This window comes from Lipotes vexillifer, unplaced genomic scaffold (assembly GCF_000442215.2).
Source record: "Lipotes vexillifer unplaced genomic scaffold, Lipotes_vexillifer_v1.1 scaffold1647, whole genome shotgun sequence".
NCBI lineage: Eukaryota > Metazoa > Chordata > Mammalia > Artiodactyla > Lipotidae > Lipotes > Lipotes vexillifer.
Window position 1 is genome coordinate 376,514 of NW_006799607.1, and position 20,273 is coordinate 396,786.

The window sequence follows — 20,273 nt, forward strand, 5'->3', positions numbered from 1 at the left end:
AAAATAACACTAAAAAATCAAGTTTTATTCTTAATTATTTGCTATCTTTCATTCTCTAAACAAATATTACATGAGTACTTGCCATGTAGCAAGTATCCAAGACATTTAGGGAATGGAAACGAACAAAGAGAGTCCCTGGCTTTAAGAATTTCCTGGACATGTTAGAATGTTTACCACATGCAATACCTGAAGATGTTTATTAGAGCTTTATTCGGCATGCAGCAAAGGGCAGAGGAGGAAGTGTTTAACTCAAGGTAAGTTGTATATCTGCTGGGGGAAAATCAATGAAATCAGCTGAGAAAAACTGTCATGTGATATTATGGTTTAGTTATTCTGAAATGGGAAATAAAAGAACATTTTATACAGAAATACTAAATTATTTTATGGTGTGCAAATTAAATTTTTTGCATTGAGGTTTTTTAAAATGGCAATGTTAATCATGAACTTAAGAAAAAATATAGGTGAAAAAAGAGAAAAATATAGGTGAAAAATATAGGTGAAAAAAGAGAAAAAAGAGAAATGAGTTATATTTTTCATATATTTGAGCTGAGGGGAATATATTCCAGGCAGTGGCAATGGAAGATGCAACTTGCAGGGCTGTGAAAACTCATGGAACTTTTGAATGATGACAGAGAGTTCAGAGCCAGAGCAGAGAGGTCTTGTAGGCAGACAGATGAGTCTGAGAAGCAAGCAGGAGTAAGATCACAGAAGTTCTCAAATATATTGCCAACAAGTATTTTACTTCAAGCTAGGCTCTGGGAACTCAATGAGAGATGTGAATTGCAGAGGAATGACCATATTTCCGTTTCAGAACAATCACACTGGCAACAATTTGGAGAGTCAAAGGAGGCCAGAATGTGAGCACTCAAATGAAGAAAAAATGAGCATGAGCCCAATGCCAGCAGAAATAAGGTGGAGGAGAGGGCTTCAAGAAAGGTTTAGGACGTAGAGTCTATAAGACTTTCTGATTGATTTGAAATGAAGAGGAGGAACTGCCAAAGGAAGATTCAAGGACCACCCCAATTTACTGATTAGCAAAACTTAACTTATCACACATACTTGTGATAACTATAAACTGAGATTTAAAAAAATCTTATACTTGAATTTCAGAGTTAACCTAAACATCTCCTAATAAAACTTGCCTATAATTATGATTCCTTCTATTTTTTTCCTAATACTCAAAAGCAGTGATTTTACATTTCATGTAATCATGGTATAAGTGGCATGAGAAATACTAATTGCAGAATATTTACTTCAATAAGCCTTTTTCTCATGTGTTTGAATATTTCAAAACATCGTTTGTGACATTAAAGAAAAAATTAAAAAGATATAGTTAATTCTAAAAGGCACCATGAAATGCAAAATTGCAACCTATACTTAAAAAAGCATTAAAACATTGAGTATTTGTCCACATACATTGTCCACTGATTTGCAGCAGCAGTAATTCATGTAAAAGCTACCATGTAATATACATGAGATTGCTTTTCTACAATCTTGCAGAAAGGATACTTGGAAGTATCCTTTTGTACCAAAACTGGAATCATTTTTCTGATGATAGGGTAAAGTAAGGTGAAGCTTTGCATTTCATGAGTAGTCAGTAAATGTAGGTGGGTGAAATCATTTATTCCCTTCAAACATCACAAAATGTGTTATTCTTGATGATTTCCAACAATATTATAAGTCCTTGAAGTAGCACATGTATTTGCAGAAGAAAAAAATATATACACATAAGCAAAGCAGGGTGAAAGAAACAAAAATTTACCCATGATCCCAATAGCGATTTTATATATATTTGAAAGAGAGAGAGAGAGGATGCTAGCTAACTGACTAGGTAATCAGACTCCCTAAGCAAAGTCAACCATTACAGGGATTCTAGGAATCTAGGGGTGGACAGGAATATAGTGATTCTAGTATGTCAAAGTGCTTAGTCACTGGGGAAGCAGTCTGGCAAGAACACATTGGCCAATCTTGGGGCAGCTGGAGGCTGTCAACCAGCTATCCTTCCTGTAGAAGTCTTCCTTGAATAGAGATGTAAGCAAGATAGCTCCCATCCATCCCTTGCTTCATACAGATTCTCTTCTCTGCATGAGGTTTGGAAAACAGCTCCTCCATCATTTTTTTTTAAGCTTTGTATATGCATTTTATCTTTTGAACCAGAATCTTTTTTTTTAATTAATTTTTTTTTTTTTTTGGCAGTGTCCAGTCTTTGTTGCTGTGTGCAGGCTTTCTCTAGATGCGGCAAGTGGGGGCTGCTCTTCATTGTGATGCACGGGCTTCTCATTGCAGTGGCTTCTCTTGTTGTGTAGCACAGGCTTTAGGCACGCGGGCTTCAGTAGTTGAGGCCTGCAGGCTCAGTAGCTGTCGCTCACGAGCTCTAGAATGCAGGGTCAGTAGTTGTGGCACACAGGCTTAGTTGCTCCGCGGCATGTGGGATCTTTGCAGACCAGGGCTCAAACCCGTGTACCCTGCATTGGCCGGCGGATTCTTAACCACTGTGCCACCAGGGAAGTCCCTCCTGCGTAGCTCTTGTCCGTGTTTCTGAGGAGAAACTTATGAGAGGTTAGTGGGAAGAGGTACAGACACCATTGCTGCAGGTAGGTTCAGGGTACCATTAATACTCATCCTCTCCCTCCTCAAACACCTATACTAATTTCCTCCTACCCTTAATTATTACCACAGGATTTGGTAGCTTACCTGGCTTTATGACCCAGGATTAGCTATATAATTTTCTGTGTTCAGTGCAAAATGAAATGTAGGACTCTTTGTTCAAAAATTACTAAGAATTTCAAAACAGTGACAGCAGAGCAATAGACCAAGCATGAGGTTCTTTTAAGTATGGGGCCCTTCATTTGACCTGTGGGACTGCCCAGGTCAAATTGCCATGAATCTGGCCCTGTTGTGGCCAAACTTAAATTTTTAAAGGGACTGAGACCTTGGTAATCACCCCTCTGTCTGGCTGGGTTTGCTGCATCCATCCACTCACAGGTACAACTGGGTAAGTTTCAAATTTCATAATGAGAATGCATAATTATTACTGAACTGAGCATGAGGAATTGGATTAATATCAAGATTTTAGGTGTGGAAATGGTAAATAGGAGCTTAGAATTCACTAAATTATAAAACTGAAGAATCTTTCAATGTTTATGCCAGTTGAATGGTATTCTTTTAACAATGTTACTTTGTTTTCATATGTGATGGGAACCTCCTAATTCCTGAAAAGACCTGTGACTTCTGAAAAAAATAAACAATATCTTGAAGTTTTGTGATTTCACTCCTACTTTATAAACTAATTGAGCCGAAGATTGATTGGTGTTTAAAATTCTTGTGTTCTCGAGTGGACAGCTTGTGAAAAAAATTGAGGAAAAATTAATACTGGAAAATAAGAAATTTATTTGGTATAGTATAAAAAATTATATTGGAGAGGTGAATATGGTCTGTGCATTACTTATTAATAATAATAAATATTTACAAAACACCTTCTAGGCACTAGGAAAATTTCTAATTGCTTTACATGTTTTTTTTATTATATGATAAATGCCCCCACTTTATGGATAAGGAAACAGAATAAGTAAATCTAGGTAAAAATTTAAGAGTTACAGTCTTAATCAGTTTTTAAAATTAATTACAAATTAATAAAATTCATGTTCTGGTATAAATTAAATTGTGTTTTGAATCATTTACTTTTAAAAATTTTGTTTTAATTGTACTCAAAGAGAAAAAATATACTCCTGAGTTTGATTAGAGAGAAAAGTGGTCACATTTCAGGAACTAGGTAATATATGATCTTTATATACAATGCCAGCACCCAGGAAGAGACTGCCTATCATAAGTTGTTTTTCTCAAAATAACAGCTTTATGGAAATATAGTTTACTTACCATATATTTTACCACTTTAAAGTGTGCAATGTTTAGCATTAGTGGTTAAGTGTTCATTGTTTGGTGTATTCACAGAGTTCTGCAAGCATCACCACTATCTCATTTTGGAATATTTGAATCACCCCAGGAAGAAATCCTTTAGCAATCTCTCCCCTGTCCTTCCTCTTCTTAACTCCTATTAAACTCATAAGTTTTTCAAAATTGAAAAAAGTCACATTGAATCCTAACCTGAGGCCCCATTTTTTGTTTGTTTGTTTTTAAGCTGTGAAAGACTTATTTGTTTGAAGTTTATGATAATTTTGTTTTTAAGAGATTTACAATGCCAAATTACTGAGTGTTTGATAGTAATGTTAATTTAAATGTGTTACACTAGATATAACAAAATTCAGATTTTTCCTTATGTAGTATGTTTAAGATGGGTTGCTTTTATATTTTAACCCCTTAACGTGACTGCATTGAATTTCTATGGTAACTGCATTTCCGCAAAAACATTCAGAGGTTGTGCCCTCTCCTTTTCCTGTTGCCTTTCAGATCAGGAGAACATGTCTCTACAGAAGTCACTGGAATGCCCTACATACATTTATTATTATTGCTATTTCCATCCCCCAAATTAATATCAAAACTACCATGGTAGATTTGTAAAGAAACCATTTAGGACTACTCATGAGAAAGAAAATTATCTTGGATAATGACAGAAAAGAAAAAAAAAAATACAGTTAGAAGATAGGAAGTCAAATTCAAACTGTTTGGCCTAATCCTGAATGTATCATTTTCATTATATCGTCAACTTCTGCTGTGCCCACTTGACTTTATGGCTTAATGATATGATTATGCCCAGTTGATGATGAGTAGCTCTGGTCATAGGATCACCTGAAATCCTAGTCATGTTTAAATAGAACATAGTGGTATGTGAGAAGCTCTTACTCAAACTAAGAGTAATTTACCATCACAGCAACCAAGACTTTGTCCCCCAACTTCAATTAGGCTATGATGTTTTACCATAATATTTCATTCCTCTCAGATTTCCTATCTTTGGTTGTAGGACCAGACGGTTTCACTGGTGAATTCTACCAAATATTATAAGAAGTCATACCATTCCTTCTCAAACTTCTCCAAAACATAGATGAGGAAAGAACACTTTCAAATTCATCTTACAAGGCCATCATTACCTGATACCAAAGCCAGACAAGGATATACAAAAAAATTAAATTACAGGTGAATATACATGATGAACATAAATGCAAAATTACCCAATAAAATATTAGTAAATCAAATTCAACAGTACATTAAAAGGATCATACACCATGATCAAGTGGGCTTTGCTTCTGGGATGCAAGGATGGGTCAACACTTGCAAATTAATCAATGTGATTCACCACATTACAAAATAAAGGATAAAATCCTGTGATTATCTTAATAGATGCAGAAAAAGCATTTGACAAATTTAACATCTTTTCATAATAAAAAACTTAACAAAGTGGATATAGAAATTTATCTCAACAGAATAAAGGGTAAAATCCTGTGATTATCTTAATAGATGCAGAAAAAGCATTTGACAAATTTAACATCTTTTCATAATAAAAAACTCTTAACAAAGTGGATATAGAAGAAATTTATCTCAACATAATAAAGGTCCTATATAACAAGCCCACAGCTAACATCATAATCAGTGATGAAAAGCTGAAAACTATTGCTCTAAGATCAGGAACATGGCAGTAATGCCTGTTCTCACTATTATTTAACAGTTCTGGCAGTCCTAGTCAGAGCAATTAGTCAAGAAAAAGAAATAAAAAGCATTCTAATCAGAAAATAATAAGTTAAATTTTCTCTGCTTACAGATGATATGATATATTTATAATAGACTTCACCAAAAGACTGTTATAACTAATAAACAGTTTCAGTAAAGTTGCAAGATACAAAATCAATATACAAAGGTCAGTTGTGTTTCTATACACTAATGATACCTATCAGAAAGAGAAATTAAGAAAACAATCTCATTTACAATTGCATCAAAAAGAATAAAATACTTGATAATAAGTTTGATCAAGGAGGTAAAGGATTTGAACACTCAAGAATTGTCCCAGATTGAATATTGAGCATCTTTTCATGTACCTGTTGGCCACTTGGGTGTCTTCTTAGGAAAATGTCTACTTAGTTCTTCTACCCATTTTTTAGTTGGATTATTTTGTATTGAGTTGTATGAGTTCCTCATATATTTTGGACATTAACCCTTTACTCCTTATATGGTTTTCAAAAATTTTCTCCCATTCTGTAGGTAGACTTTTCATTTTGTTGATTGTTTCTTTAGCTGTGAAGAAGCTTTTTAGTTTGATATAGTCCCACTTGTTGATTTCTGCTTTTGTTGCTTGTGTTTTTGGTGTCAAATCCAAAAAATCATTGCCAAGATCAATGTTAAAGAGCTTTCCCTATATGTTTTCTTCCAGATGTTTTATAGTATCAGGTCATATGTTGAAGTGTTTAATCATTTTGAGTTAATTTTTATGAGGAGTATAAGATAGAGGTACAATTTCATTTTTCTCCATGTGGTTATCCAGTTTTCCAGACACCGTTTATCGAAGAGAGTATTCTTTTCCCAGCAAAATAAGGTATCAAAGAGGTATCAGCACTTCTGTCATTATTGCAATTTTATTCAGAATAACCAAGATATGAAAAAACTGAAGTGTCCATCAATGGATGAATAAATAAGATGTAAAATATATATGTATGTATATGTATATATTATATATATATATAATTCAGCAATGAGAAAAAATGAAATTCTGTCATTTACATCAACATGGATGGACCCTGATTTATTATGCTAAATGAACTAAGTCAGACAGAGAAAGATTAAATGCTATATGATATTACTTATTTGTGGATTCTAACAAAGATAAACTTGTAAAAACAGAGAGTAGAATAGTGATTACCAGGGGCTGAAGGTTGGGGGATTGGGGAGATGTTATTTAAGGATACAAACTTACAACTAGTAGATAAATAAGTCCTGGAGTTCTAATGTAGAGCATAGTAATTATAGTCACCAATACTGTATTATGAAATTCAAATTTACCAAGAGACTAGATCTTAATTGTTCTCATCACAAAAAGAGAAGTGAAAATTATATGACACATTAAACAACTGGGTAAACATTTCTTTGACATGTTCTTACACAGATGGGCATTCACCATACCTTAATGACTTGCAATATGTAATTTTGCTTTGACAGGCCCATGATATGAACTTTGGAACAACAACAATAAACAAAAAGTACTGAGTGAAACAGTATTGTTTCTCCTGAGAGACAATTAGAAACTGGTTTCAGACAGGCTGGAAGTAGAGAATGCAAATTTTCTGTTAAAAATCAGTGGAATAAAAGCATCTTATTTCAATCTCATCTTTTCAACCCTTGGCAAATGCCCCAAAGAACAAAAGAATAGTAGAAAATTCAAGATTTAATATAACAGAAAAAAAAAAAAAACCTTCAATATACAAATAGAATTATACTAGCCAAAAAATGTGAAATATTAACCTAAACAAGAGTGCATGATATTTGTTTTCACAAACTTCCTCAGTCTCCAAGATATTTGTACATTTCCAAAAACTTAAGTATTTTATTCTGCATAATCTCTACAAAATGACAGTTAAGACATCAAGTTATAGGAAGGCTCTGGGTACTGTGGAATATATCCTGTTGGGACCCAGATATTTGCGACAGAAAAGCAGATACCTGGCAAATAAAAATAATAATAATAATAAAAATAAATAAAACCATCTGTACACTTTCTTTCCTAGCCTGAAAGTTGCTTCACTGAGAGCTGAATAGAGAGAAGGTAAAACATTGCCATAGACTAAATGTTAGTGCCCCCATTCATATGTTAAAACTTAATTTACAGTGGAATGTCATTTGGAGGTTGGACCTTTGGTTGGTGATCAGGTCATAAGGGCAGATCCCTAATGAATGAATGAATCCAAACCTGCTGGCACCTGATCTTGAATTTCCCAGCCTCCAGAAGTGTGAGAAATAAGTTTCTGTTGTTTATAAGTCACCTAGTCTATGGTAATTTGTTATAGCAGCCTGAATGGGCTAAGACAGGAATAGAGGAGGCAATCCATGATTTTATAAGTTGAGGGGTGCTCTGGATACTCTAGCTTTCAGTACAATGGGCTCTCAATATTACACTTTCCTTTCTGCACTTTCTTCTATACTTTTGAGGGATAAATCTGCAAGCCACATATTTCAGACAATGTAGCTTTCTGAATTTCTCTTGGTTTCTGCCAGTTGGAGGCACTAGATGGAATTTAGAAGGAAGAAAGGAGAAACAGAATATTACTTTGCTATTTCAGTTTCTTTCAGCACCTAGGGGCTGTGACAGTAGCAGTACCACAACGACAAAAGAAGGCATCTTTCTCATGGTCTTCTTGGCATGGAACCTCCATTCTAGGAGAAGAGTATGCAGGGGTGGAGGCAAAGAAATGCAGACCAGCTCTGCAATATACAAAAATTTATTGAATTAAGTGCTCACGAAATGGATGAATTTTATAATATTTAACCTATATTTTATAAAGCTGTTTTTTAAAAGATGATTTTAGGCAGCAGTGAATGTCAGCAACTTTGAGAGTAATTTAGCAGCAGTGGGAGAGTGGGCTCCTGGTTTTTGCTTAATAGCAAAATACATTTCTAACAGTAGCAGACACAGACAGAGAGCTTACCCCTCATACTGTCAGCAGCTCTGGGGTGAAAATGGTCACATGAGCTGTAGTCTAAGGCAGTGACAATTTCTTGATCTATGAAAAACAACCCTCCTCTTCCCTTAACGCCTTTAGCCATTCCATCACTCTAGTCACCCGTGATCAGCTATAAATTTCCTCATCCTTAAATACTGAATGGTTTTCACATCTGCCAAATGTATGCTGAATACCAAAGAAGATTTTTCTGTCACCCAAGCAATTTGTTGAGGAAAAGTTTGGAGTCAACACCTCTGAATCCACGCCCCAGATAGTCCCAGTTACCACAGTTGTCAACATCTCTGGCAAGCAGCAAAAATAATTCAAAGATGGATCATACTTAGAAAGAAAATGATACGTGCTCTATGCACAAAACATTTTTCTTTAAATCAGTAAACGGTCATTTCCGATGAAAAGATGTTTACAGTAAAACAAAGGAATGAAAGAAATGCTTCTCATTATTCTCACAGAATTTATAGATAATATCATCTTTATAAGTAATAAGTGAAATTTGAACGAGAAAAAAGTATTCCAAAGAGACTTTATAGGATGTCCAAAGAATATAGAATTGAGTTGCAAAATGTCACAATATGACAAAAAATGAAAAGCCAGTGTAGAGAATAATGCCCGTTATAGGTGGAAAAAGTTAGATGTTTATAAGTAGTTATGAGGGTGACTCAGAGAGAAAGAAAGAGAGGGAGGGAAGGCGTGGAACGGGGAGAGAGAAAAGGGAACATAAACATGATCATAGAAGGAATGCTAGACTTTAAAAAGGTATATCTAACATGCATTATTGATATTTTTAAGAAGAACTAAGCAAATGAAAATATAGAAAGAGTCTAAAGTATAATTTTTTCAACATTTTTCTGAAATAAAGACAAGTTGAATGTGTAGACTGAAGGGGCTCATAGATTTCCAAGAAATAATGAAACCTAACATACCTACCATTCCAAATCAAAGCATATTCTGGTAAGGATGTTAAAGTTCAGGTACAAAGAAAGAATCCTAGGAGTAGGAGGGGAAAATATCATGCCCCCTACTAGTGTGAAATATCAAGATGGTTTCGACATCTTCACAGTAATATTCATGCAAGGAGACAGTTTGATCAGTATCTAAAATATACTGAGAGGAAGAATATGTGATGCAAGAATTTTATAATCAGCCAAGTAACCCTTTGATTTTAAAGAAAAGTTTTGAGTAAAAAGGAAAAGGGTGCATGAAGTTATGCCATTTATGAATAACAAGGTATGAAACTCCTAGGGGACAAGGCTAGGCAGTGATAAAGAAAGAAAAGGGAGAAAATGGAGCTGAAATCAACTGATTAGGTGATGAGAACTAAAAGATATTTTTTAAATTGACAGAGTAGACACCCATGCCAACCCACCCCCACTCCTACCCAAATATGTTAAGATTAATTTTTATTTAATGAAAGTGACGGAAGCGTGAGATGGTCACATGATCAGAGCAAAGGTAGCGGGAATATTCAGCCAGCCTCCTTTGGGTTGCAGAGTCTGTTAATTTTGACTCTGTTCCCATGTGAGGACTCTTGTCAATATGCAAAGCTCATTTTTTCTAAGCTCAAAGCTTTTTCAGAATCAAGTCACCTAGCACCATTCAGAAAGAACTTTAAACAGCATCTATGTCCTTCCTGTGAAATATTTATAAGCAACCTGGATTCTGACTTTCCTGTCAAACCCACCAAAGCCTAGTCTACATTCTCTTTTAAGGACATGGATGTTGGAAATGGAAATCCTGTTTATCCCCTGCCCACATCCATCTTTCTATTTTTTTCTATTTCTATAGATGATAGAGAATAGAGATATAGTTCATTTCTCACTGAGCTTATTAAAAAATCTATTTTCTTACAAGATGTTACTTATATTATTTCATTTGATTTCCCCAATACTGTGAATAGTTGGCATCATAATTCCCATTTTACAGCATAGAAATTTCAATTCCATTAGGTTAAATCAATTTGTTCTAAATTACACAGAAATTCAGTTTTGTGTCTGGTATTAGAAGAATCTCTTTGTACTTCCCCACCACCCCTTACTGTAGTTGTAAAATTCACCTATTGGCAATCATATATGATAAATGATCATATGATTCCAGAGAATAAATTACAAGTGTTAAACTTAAAAATAATGGCTTTTTAGTTCCCTGTCCCCACATCTTTAATGACAGAAATCACAGATCTTGTTCATGAGGATCACAGTTTTTGAAGTAAAATACTGGATTTTTATTTCTATTGCTATGACGGTATTATTACAGTAATATAAAAACAAGAAAAAGACAATACACAAAAAGAAAACTACACACCAATTTCCATCATAAAATAAATGTAGAAATCCTTAGCAAAATATTAATAAATAGAATTAGCAATATATAAAAATAATTATACACCATTACCAATTGATATTCATTCTCAGCATGTAAAGCCAGTTCAATATTCAAGAATTATCAATGTAATTTACCCAATCCTAAAGAAAAAAAAAATTGCATGGTCATATAATTCAATGCAGAAAAGGGGTTTGACAAATTTCACAACCAGTCATGTTGTAAAAACAACAAACAAACAAAAAGCTCTCAAAAAAATAGGAATAGAGAATAACTTCTTCCACTTGATAAACAGCATCTATAGAAATCAAAAACAAAAAGAAAACCAAAATAAATAAAAAGAAATAAAATAAATAAATAAATAAATAAATAAAAAGAAATAAAATAAATATATTTTCTCACAATCCTGGAGGCTTATTAAAGTCCATGATCAAGATGTCAGCACAGTTTTATTTTGCCTAAGTCTTCTCTTCTTTGCTCATAAATGGCCATCTCTTCTCTGTACCTTCAGAGTCTTCCTCTATGTGTGTCTGTGTCTTAATTGCAAATCAGGTTGGATTAGAGCCCATCCTAATTACCTCATTTTAATTTAAATACCTCTTTAAAGACCATATCCAAAATATAGTCACAGTCTCATATTGTTAAGTCTGGGGGGTTAAGACTTCTACACATAAATTTTGGGGAGAGTCAATTTAGCTCATAACAGTAAGGATTTCAATTATGCCATAATTGATATATAATTTTAAAACAATTCTCATCAAGACATCAGCAAGAATTTTAGTATAGACCAGATTATTTAAAAATATATATGGAGGGCTTCCCTGGTGGCGCAGTGGTTGAGAGTCCGCCTGCCAATGCAGGGGACACGGGTTCATGCCCCAGTCCAGGAAGATCCCACATGCCACAGAGTGGCTAGGCCCGTGAGCCATGGCTGCTGAGCCTGCGCGTCCAGAGCCTGTGCTCTGCAACGGGAGAGGCCACAGCAGTGAGAGGCCCGCGTACCGCAAAAAAAAAAAAAATATTTATTTTGGAGTATAGTCACTTTACAATATTTTGTTAGTTTCTACTGTACAGCAAAGTGAATCAGCTATACGTATACATATATCCTCTCTTTTCTGGATTTCCTTCCCATTTAGGTCACCACAGAGCACTGAGTAGAGTTCCCTGTGCTATACAGTAGGTTCTCATTAGTTATCTATTTTAAACGTAGTATCAATAGTGTATATATGTCAATCCCAATCTCCCAATTCATCCTTATACTATCTTTAGTAATCAAGACTGTGTGGTGTGAGTGGAGGAATAGACAGGCCAATAGAAGAGAACAGAAAATTCAGAAATAAACTCACAAATATGCCCAAATGATTTTTGACAAAAGTGAAAGGAACAATTCAATGGAGAAAAGATAGGCTTTTAAACCAATGGTACTAGAGCAATTTGATAGGTTAAAAAAACATTGAGCCTTGACTAGTCACACATCTTACATAAAAATTAATATTCTTGTTGTGATATTGTACTATAATCTAAGATGTCGCCATTGAGAGAAACTGGGAAATGAGTACATGAGACCCCTCTGCATTATTTCTTATTACTGCTAATGAACCTACAATTACTTCAAAATGAAACTTTTAAAAAAATTTAAATACAACATTTAAATCCTAAATAACATCAATAGTCTGAATGTTGATTCATAGTAAAGCCTTTTTCAGTTTGGTGCTTGTGCTATCAACAGCAAGGCAGACTGCTATGATCAGGTGAAAAAAAGAGATTACTGTGTATAGCCTCTCATCCTATAATACCCCACTTGAGTACAGACCTAACTAGAAGACAGTCCTATTTACCAATCAGCTGGGGGAACACATACTGTCTATATATATGTATATATTTCATTTTTAGGAGATTAAAGAAATTCCTAAGCTATAAAATCAACACTATAGTGCTTAGGACTCAGAAATGTTATTTGCTAACTTCATAGTTTATGAAGATCTTTCATTATGAGCTTAAGGGAAGAAAAGAAACTAATATGTAAATTAAGCAAAAGAAAGTTATAATAAAAGAAAAACAAAGAGAAAACCCAACAGAGAAGGTAATAAAATTCCAGTGGAGATCATTACAGGTACTTTTAAGAAATAAAGGTAGTAGAACATAATGATAAGCATAATTTAGACCTGAAAAATGTTGAGAATAAAAGTAGTACATGCAATTTTTAAATGGCCAATATAACCTCCAAAAATGACAGAAACTGAGGATGGAAATTATTTTCCAAATATAATTTTAAATGATTTTTTACCAACTGAGGAAATTCTTTCAGCCTAACGTTCTCCCTTAAGGGGCATTTGGATTTGAACTCCTAAAGATGGGAAGATAATTGATATTTTATTGCTCAATATGTTTGCAATCATAATGATGAAAATATTGTTTATTTACTTTCAATTTTGAGTCAATCTTCAGGTCACGGAAAGAAGATGCTATGTTTAAGGATGGAATGAAAATCCAAGAGCTATGATAAAAAATATAACTTACACAAAGCAGATTTTGAAGAAAATTGGGTAGAGAAGCAAGAGCATTAAAATTGTCATATAAAGTATGAAAACTGAATTAAAGGACTATAGAAAAATGATTGAGTTTAATTACATTTTTTATACTAAAGATAATTGACAGAAAAACCAAAACAATAACATAATTGACTTAAACAGTTGGAGAAGAGGACCTGAGTGAGTTAAATATTTATATTTGATATTGGGGGAATAATAAATGTTACCTGATATTAATAAATTCAGAAAATATATATTGTTTGAGAAGAGAAATAACCAAAATATAAACAATTGTGAAGAACTTGTCTGGAGAGTAGACTTAGAAGTGAAGAAGTGATCTGACTCTGTTTATATTTAATATAAAACATTCTTTAATATGTGATTTTTTTAATGAGCATATATTACTTGATAAAACCAAATATTTTTAAACTACAACCCTACTTACTTATAAGTGATAGTGATTTATATGATAGGAAGGTGCTTATTGTTGAATTGATATGAAAAAATTTAGAATAGAAGCAATTACCAAACTAGAATCATGCATGTAAACATTTTTTCTAGCATTTTTATGTGTTAAAATATGTTATTTTTACTTGCTTTATACTGTTGAATTTGAAATATCACCCACCCAAGGCTCTTTGTTTCTCTCTAGTTACTTGGCTAGTGGCTGCTTCTATTTGCAAGGCCATATCATGTGAATTACAAGGAAGTAAAATAATTGGCCTTCAACTAGACTAAATTTCCACGAAGTGGATTATTGTGCCCTGATAATGCCCACAGACTAAATGACAACACTCAAAACTCAAATGTGTTCTTAATTTAATTAATTATAATTTCCAAGTTAGGAAAATTGTGTTTTGTATAAAATATTATTTCATTAAATTAGCCACAATAAAAAATAAGAATCATCTTTCATTGGGAATATACAAGAGTAAATTTCAAATAATTTTATCATGGAAAGTATTATAATAATCATTTCTAATATTTACAGTTAAGAATTTTAAAATCCTTCTGGCTTTACTTTCAAGAAAAGTCATCAGCAACATTTAAAAATGTATGCTTATGAAATAAATCATCCAATTATTCTATTTCTATGTTTAAATTCCCCAGTTCTTCTGGCAATAGAATATAAGTCACTGAAGCTTTGTTTCCAGTGGAAAGTGGCTGGTACCTCCAATCCTACCCCAGAAACCCACAATTATATAATCTGCAATAATTATCCAGGTATTTTTAGATCACTTCCATGGCTTTAATATTTACTTGTCATGTTACTTATTTTCACAGCTAGGCATCACACACTCATCTTTACAAATAAATTTATTACAAATTAAAGGATATAATCTTTCTTCTCTGACTAGTTTTCTACAATTTCTTTTTCCCAGCAACAAATATAATTAAAAATAATAATTGATCATTTGTTTTAACTTGTCAGTAGAACTTACCATTTCCAGGTAAGGACATCTTTGTTAAAATTGGATGATTTTTAAATGTGTCAAAATGATCAAGATAATAAAGGTCTTGAAATATTTGCCTTTTTGAATTTAGAAATGTAAGCTATGACAGAATACAACTTCTTTCTGTAAAACACATACAAAAATGAATAGCACGTTTTCAAATAGTTAACTGTTATTTCACAAGGATCATAAAAATTAAATAATTAGATGAGGAACTCTGTTCCATTATTCAACAGGACAATTAGTTCTATCAACATTTACAAGTTTTAAATATAGATTTATAATGCAAATATATTTATAATGTACTTTTATTTTTTATAGTGTATTTTTAAAATCTTCAGTTAAAATCAGTAATCAAAAGAATTTAACATTAATGATAATAAAGCATTTATTATAATGTTTCTTTTATTCTTCAGTTATACTATTTCAATACTTTAAATACATGTTCAATTTTATTACCATATTTATGAATTAAAAATCTTAGTTTCGCTTAATGTCCTCCACTAGCAAGAAAACAAAAATTGAATGATACATTTCCATTTACTTATAACTTGAATTCTTTATAAATAATTGTATTTATCAAATATGAATAACTATTATTATAAATATAAGGTTTCAAAAAATGAGAAAAGCGAAGATACAGTTCATGAATTTGTGCTAATGACAATTATGTTTAAAATTTATTGTCAATTTGAACAAAAAACTATCACAAAAACAAAGTACAACATTATATAATGATAAAAAGTCAAATCACCAGGAAGATATAACAATTACAAATATATATTCATGCAACATTAGAGCACCTAAATATATAAAACAAACACTGACAGAATTGACTAGAAAAATAGACAGAAGTGCAATAATAGTAGATGATTTCAACATCCCACTTTTAAGAATGGAGAGACAGTTACCTTATAGGGAACAATTTTTCTGAGTTTTTCTTCTCTCCTTCCCCTATTTATTTTTGCAAATATAAAAAAAAAGCACAAACTGTGAAATAATAAATAAAGAAAAGAAACAGAGATGAAAGAGAGAGAAAGGGGTGGAAGGAAGGATGGAAAGAAGGAAGGAAGGAAGGGAGGGTTTCTTACACAAAAGGTGACATACTATACACAGTTTTCTGCAACTTCCTTTTCTCACTTAACAATTTATACTCCAAAATATACAATATATAATCCATTTAATCCATTTTGTAGAGATCTTCCTAACTGCTTTGAGCAAGTACATAGTAATCCACTGGGTAGATATATTGAAGTTTATATAACTGTTGGATTTTGGTGTTAGAATTTTGGATTTTGGGAGTGATTTCAATTTTGTTACTAGTACCAATAATGTTACATTGAAGAACATTTGACATATGTCATTTCAAACTAATGTCAGTGTACTTTTGGATCTTTGGAACAGATTCCTGGAAGAGGGATTGATAGGTCAAAGGCCAAATACAGCTATGACTTTGTTAGATATTGATAAAATCTTCTCCATGGATGTTGTCCCATTTTACATTTTGAAAAACAAAATATTAGACTGCTTTTTCCTCCTTAGCCTCATCAACAGAGTGTTATCAAACTTTTCATATATTTCAAATCTTACAGGTGACTAATGGTTTTGGTTTTAATTACCATTTTTCTGATTATAAAGATTATAATACAATATGAAATATATTTTCTCACAAACATTGTTCCACTGAAAATATGAAATCTACATTTGGATCTGAGTAGCCCAGGGAAGTATCCTGGGTTAATGACATAAGTGGCTATTTAGTTGTAATTAATTAGGTTAATCTGAAACCATCCGTTTTACTCAGGACTGCAGTTTAAAGAGATAGGAGAAAGAAAGGCAGAACAGAAGAAAGGGAAGGAAAGACGGAAGGAAGGAAGGTGGAGAGGGAGGAAAGGAGGGAGGGAGGGAGGGAGGGAGGGGTGAATTAAGCTAGATCTGAATTAAGACAAAAAATATATAAATAAATGGGAAAGAACTGCTTAAATCAGTGTAATTACCCTTGTTTGCTTGAAATCTGTGTTATAGTTTGAAGTCTGTGCCATACCTACCTTGTTAAAAAAAAACACTAAATTTACCTATTTTGCTCATATTCATGTTTCTCATAAACTCTGACCAGAAATTACAAATTTTAAAGTTTTACCTCATTTCAGCAGTAAACTACGTGCATAACCTCAGAAATGGATTGATGTCTCTTGTTAATACATATTTTGTTCTGGGTAGGAGCTACATATTAGTATACATCCTCAAAATTTTATTGCATTTAACACATCAGAAGGGACATTATAAAACTAGTAAGAAGTGAAGTCCATGTTAAGTTATTTGATCAAATATGTTTCATGAAAACTGCCTAAGAACATCAAAACAATTAGTCAAACCCAAAATTCAATCTGAGTTAACATTCATATTCAAAGATTTGAATTCAAAAGTAAGATCAGAGACCAAATATTATATTTTGATTTGTTCTGATGTGGCCATCTGCCCATTTGAAAAAGCTAGTGCAACAGTTTGGCAGGCAGTTTAAAGAACCAAAATAACTACTCTGTGCAGGTCAGGTTCACAGGCATCCGGGTGTTGACTTGGAAAGCACAAAAAGTAATAATCACAGCATGTGGTACTTTACCGAGTAGCCAGCCAAATATGTCTGTCTGAATACTCAAAAATTTTAGCTGTCATAAGAATCCTTTGAGGAAACTTTATAAATACCTATCAAATTTCAAATATCAGTGGCCAACATTTTTAAAAACAGCATAAAGATCTAATAAAATGTTATAGAAAAGTTATAATAATCCTGAGGTACCCATAATTTATATCCTGGCACATTTAAAAATGTTCCTTTTGTTTAAAAATGGGCTTCAAAGATATCAATAGTTTTATTTGTATATTTTATAAATATTTGTGTGCTAGTCAATAGTCTGATTTTTAATTGTTTAAAGCAAATCAATGCCACAAAGAGCTACTTTCGTCATGCCTTGCAGGAGTTCAAGGGGAATATCCTCTATCTTCACCCCTCTGCCCCTCCCCTACCTTCAAGTCTTCTCCTCACAGGTCTCTGCCTGGGAACTGCGGACATTTGCTGCTCCTTTTCTTGGAAGAGTGGCTGTTGAAAGGAGTTAAATATGGCTCTTGCGTAAGTAAGTCTTGTTTGGAAGGCCATGAAGAAGGGTGAGCAAGAGGACAAGCTCCCTTGGTGTCCAGAACTTGTAGAATAGCCTGCAATAGAGTAGACCACCAGCTGAGCTCCTTGAAGTGAGAACTACAGGCTGGCAGGGAGAAAGGTGACCCCAGTGTCAACCAAGAAAAGTTAGATGTGGCTGCACTTCAGAAAGCTCACCAACCAGGTGATGGTCACCAATAACAGCAGGAGGATGTTCCCAGTGCTGAAGTTGAATATGTCTAGTCTGGACCCGAACACCACGTGTTGTTTCATCTTGGACTTTGTGATGGAGAGCAACCACTTCTGGAAGTGTGTGAACAGAGAGTGGGTGCCTGGGGGGTCATTCCAGGCCATATGTGCATATTGAACTCCTTACATAAATAAAAACTCTAAATTCATATAGTATGAGTTGAGGGTCTACAGGGGATGACTACCAGCCACGGCATTCTCAAGACTCAATTCATATCTGTCAAGGCTTACCAGAAAGAGATTACAGCTCTTAAAACTAAATACAACTGATTTGCAAGGGCTTGCTGTGATGCAAAAAGAAGCAGGGATCACAAAGATAAGATGGAAGAACCCAGAGACAAACAGCAACCTGGGTATTACTAATGGAAGTAGCTTACCTCTGGACTCAGTTCCTTCTATCTGCTGTCAACCCCCATCCTCAGTTTGGAGGTTCTGTCTCACTTTTCTCCACCCATGGCTGTGAAAAATTCTCTATGCTGAGGGAACCACAGTTCACCCATGCCTGTCCCTGTCCGCAAAGCTGTGCCTAGGCCCCCTTCCCACTTGGACAAGCTCATACTTAGCCCAAACACTCATTGGAAAAATTCTCCAACCTATTCTGACAATTCATTTGCAAGTTGTCCATGATCTGATCCCATGAACTTAGCCCAGCCTCAGCATGTGTGTACATACTATCATGTTACTCCTGAGCACAACAGGACTGCATCAGTACTCCAACATGTGGTCAGCTAACAGGGCACCTTCACACCAGGGTCTCAGACAGCATAGCTGCCTAATGGGCTGGGAGTCCAGTCCTTCCCAGTGAACACTGTCTTACCCAAATAATCTCAGGTCCCTTCTCCTCAGGATTCTCACTCTATAAAAACCATATCATGACCACAGATATTCCTGACAGTCAATATCATACCTTGGCCTCATAACCTCATGGATATCCTTGTCACCACCTTCCATGTAAACCAAAGCCTTTCCTTAAAATATACACTAATTTTTTTATGTATACCAGTTTTACTCAGGATTTGATCTAAGTACAAAATGACAGTCTCATAGGTCAAGAAAGAAAAAAAATCTTATTAACTTCACTTTAAAATATGAAAAGGAATATAAGTTCTGTTGCTCATCAAAAAAATGACCCCACCCATCATCTGCAACACAAGTGTAGTCCTATGTTGTGTTTACATGCTACAGATGAATTTAAGTATGGAAACAAAACTCAGTTGGACTATTAAATCACCATTACTTGATCATAATAAAATTTTGTTTGCTAAGATCCAGAAACTTATTTTTTTGTGTCTCTTACAGAATATAGAAGATTTGACACACTAGAATTAATAAACTCAACTCGTCTTATTTAGTGAAATAAAAAGCATACTTTCAATTGCATTCCTTGTTGCTTCAGAGTAGTTTTCAAGTCCCTTTTGTGACAGCTATCATATTTATAGTTAAGCTGTTAAGGACAAAATAATAAATTCATAGTTGAGGACAACAGGCTTTAATTGAAATGGAAATTTCACTGTTCTGCCCAATAGAATGTGTTTATTTTGAGCATATGTAATTGCCTCTTGTATTGTTAAACCTACAATGGCAATATTTTTCTTCTGAAAAAAATAGCCAAAGACAATCAGCAAAACATTTTCTGCAAAATAAAGGCAATATGCAAAGAAAAATAGAAAGAAACAACAAAAAACTAAATACAGTTCTAAAAAGATCTAGTGAGAGGATTCAGTACTAGAAATTAGTGACAAACATAATCCATTAAATTTTCAAAAGTTACATAGCTCAAATTCTCATCTTTTGCTAACTTACTATGCATCTAGAAATGTTTATTTTGGAAAATATTGAGCAAACTTCTTTTGCCCAGAATGAAAAACTTTAAGATGGATTACACAAAAGAACACACACTTTTCTTTTCAAAGGAGAGTGATTTTTTTTTTTTTTTTTTTTTTTTTTT

At 33.6% G+C, this 20,273-nt stretch overlaps 1 pseudogene; it reads left to right on the forward strand.

Annotated features, from left to right (window-relative positions):
- The first annotated feature begins 216 nt into the window (after window positions 1-216).
- Window positions 217-20,273, forward strand: part of LOC103075988 (casein kinase II subunit beta pseudogene) — a 29,872-nt pseudogene continuing 9,815 nt past the window's right edge.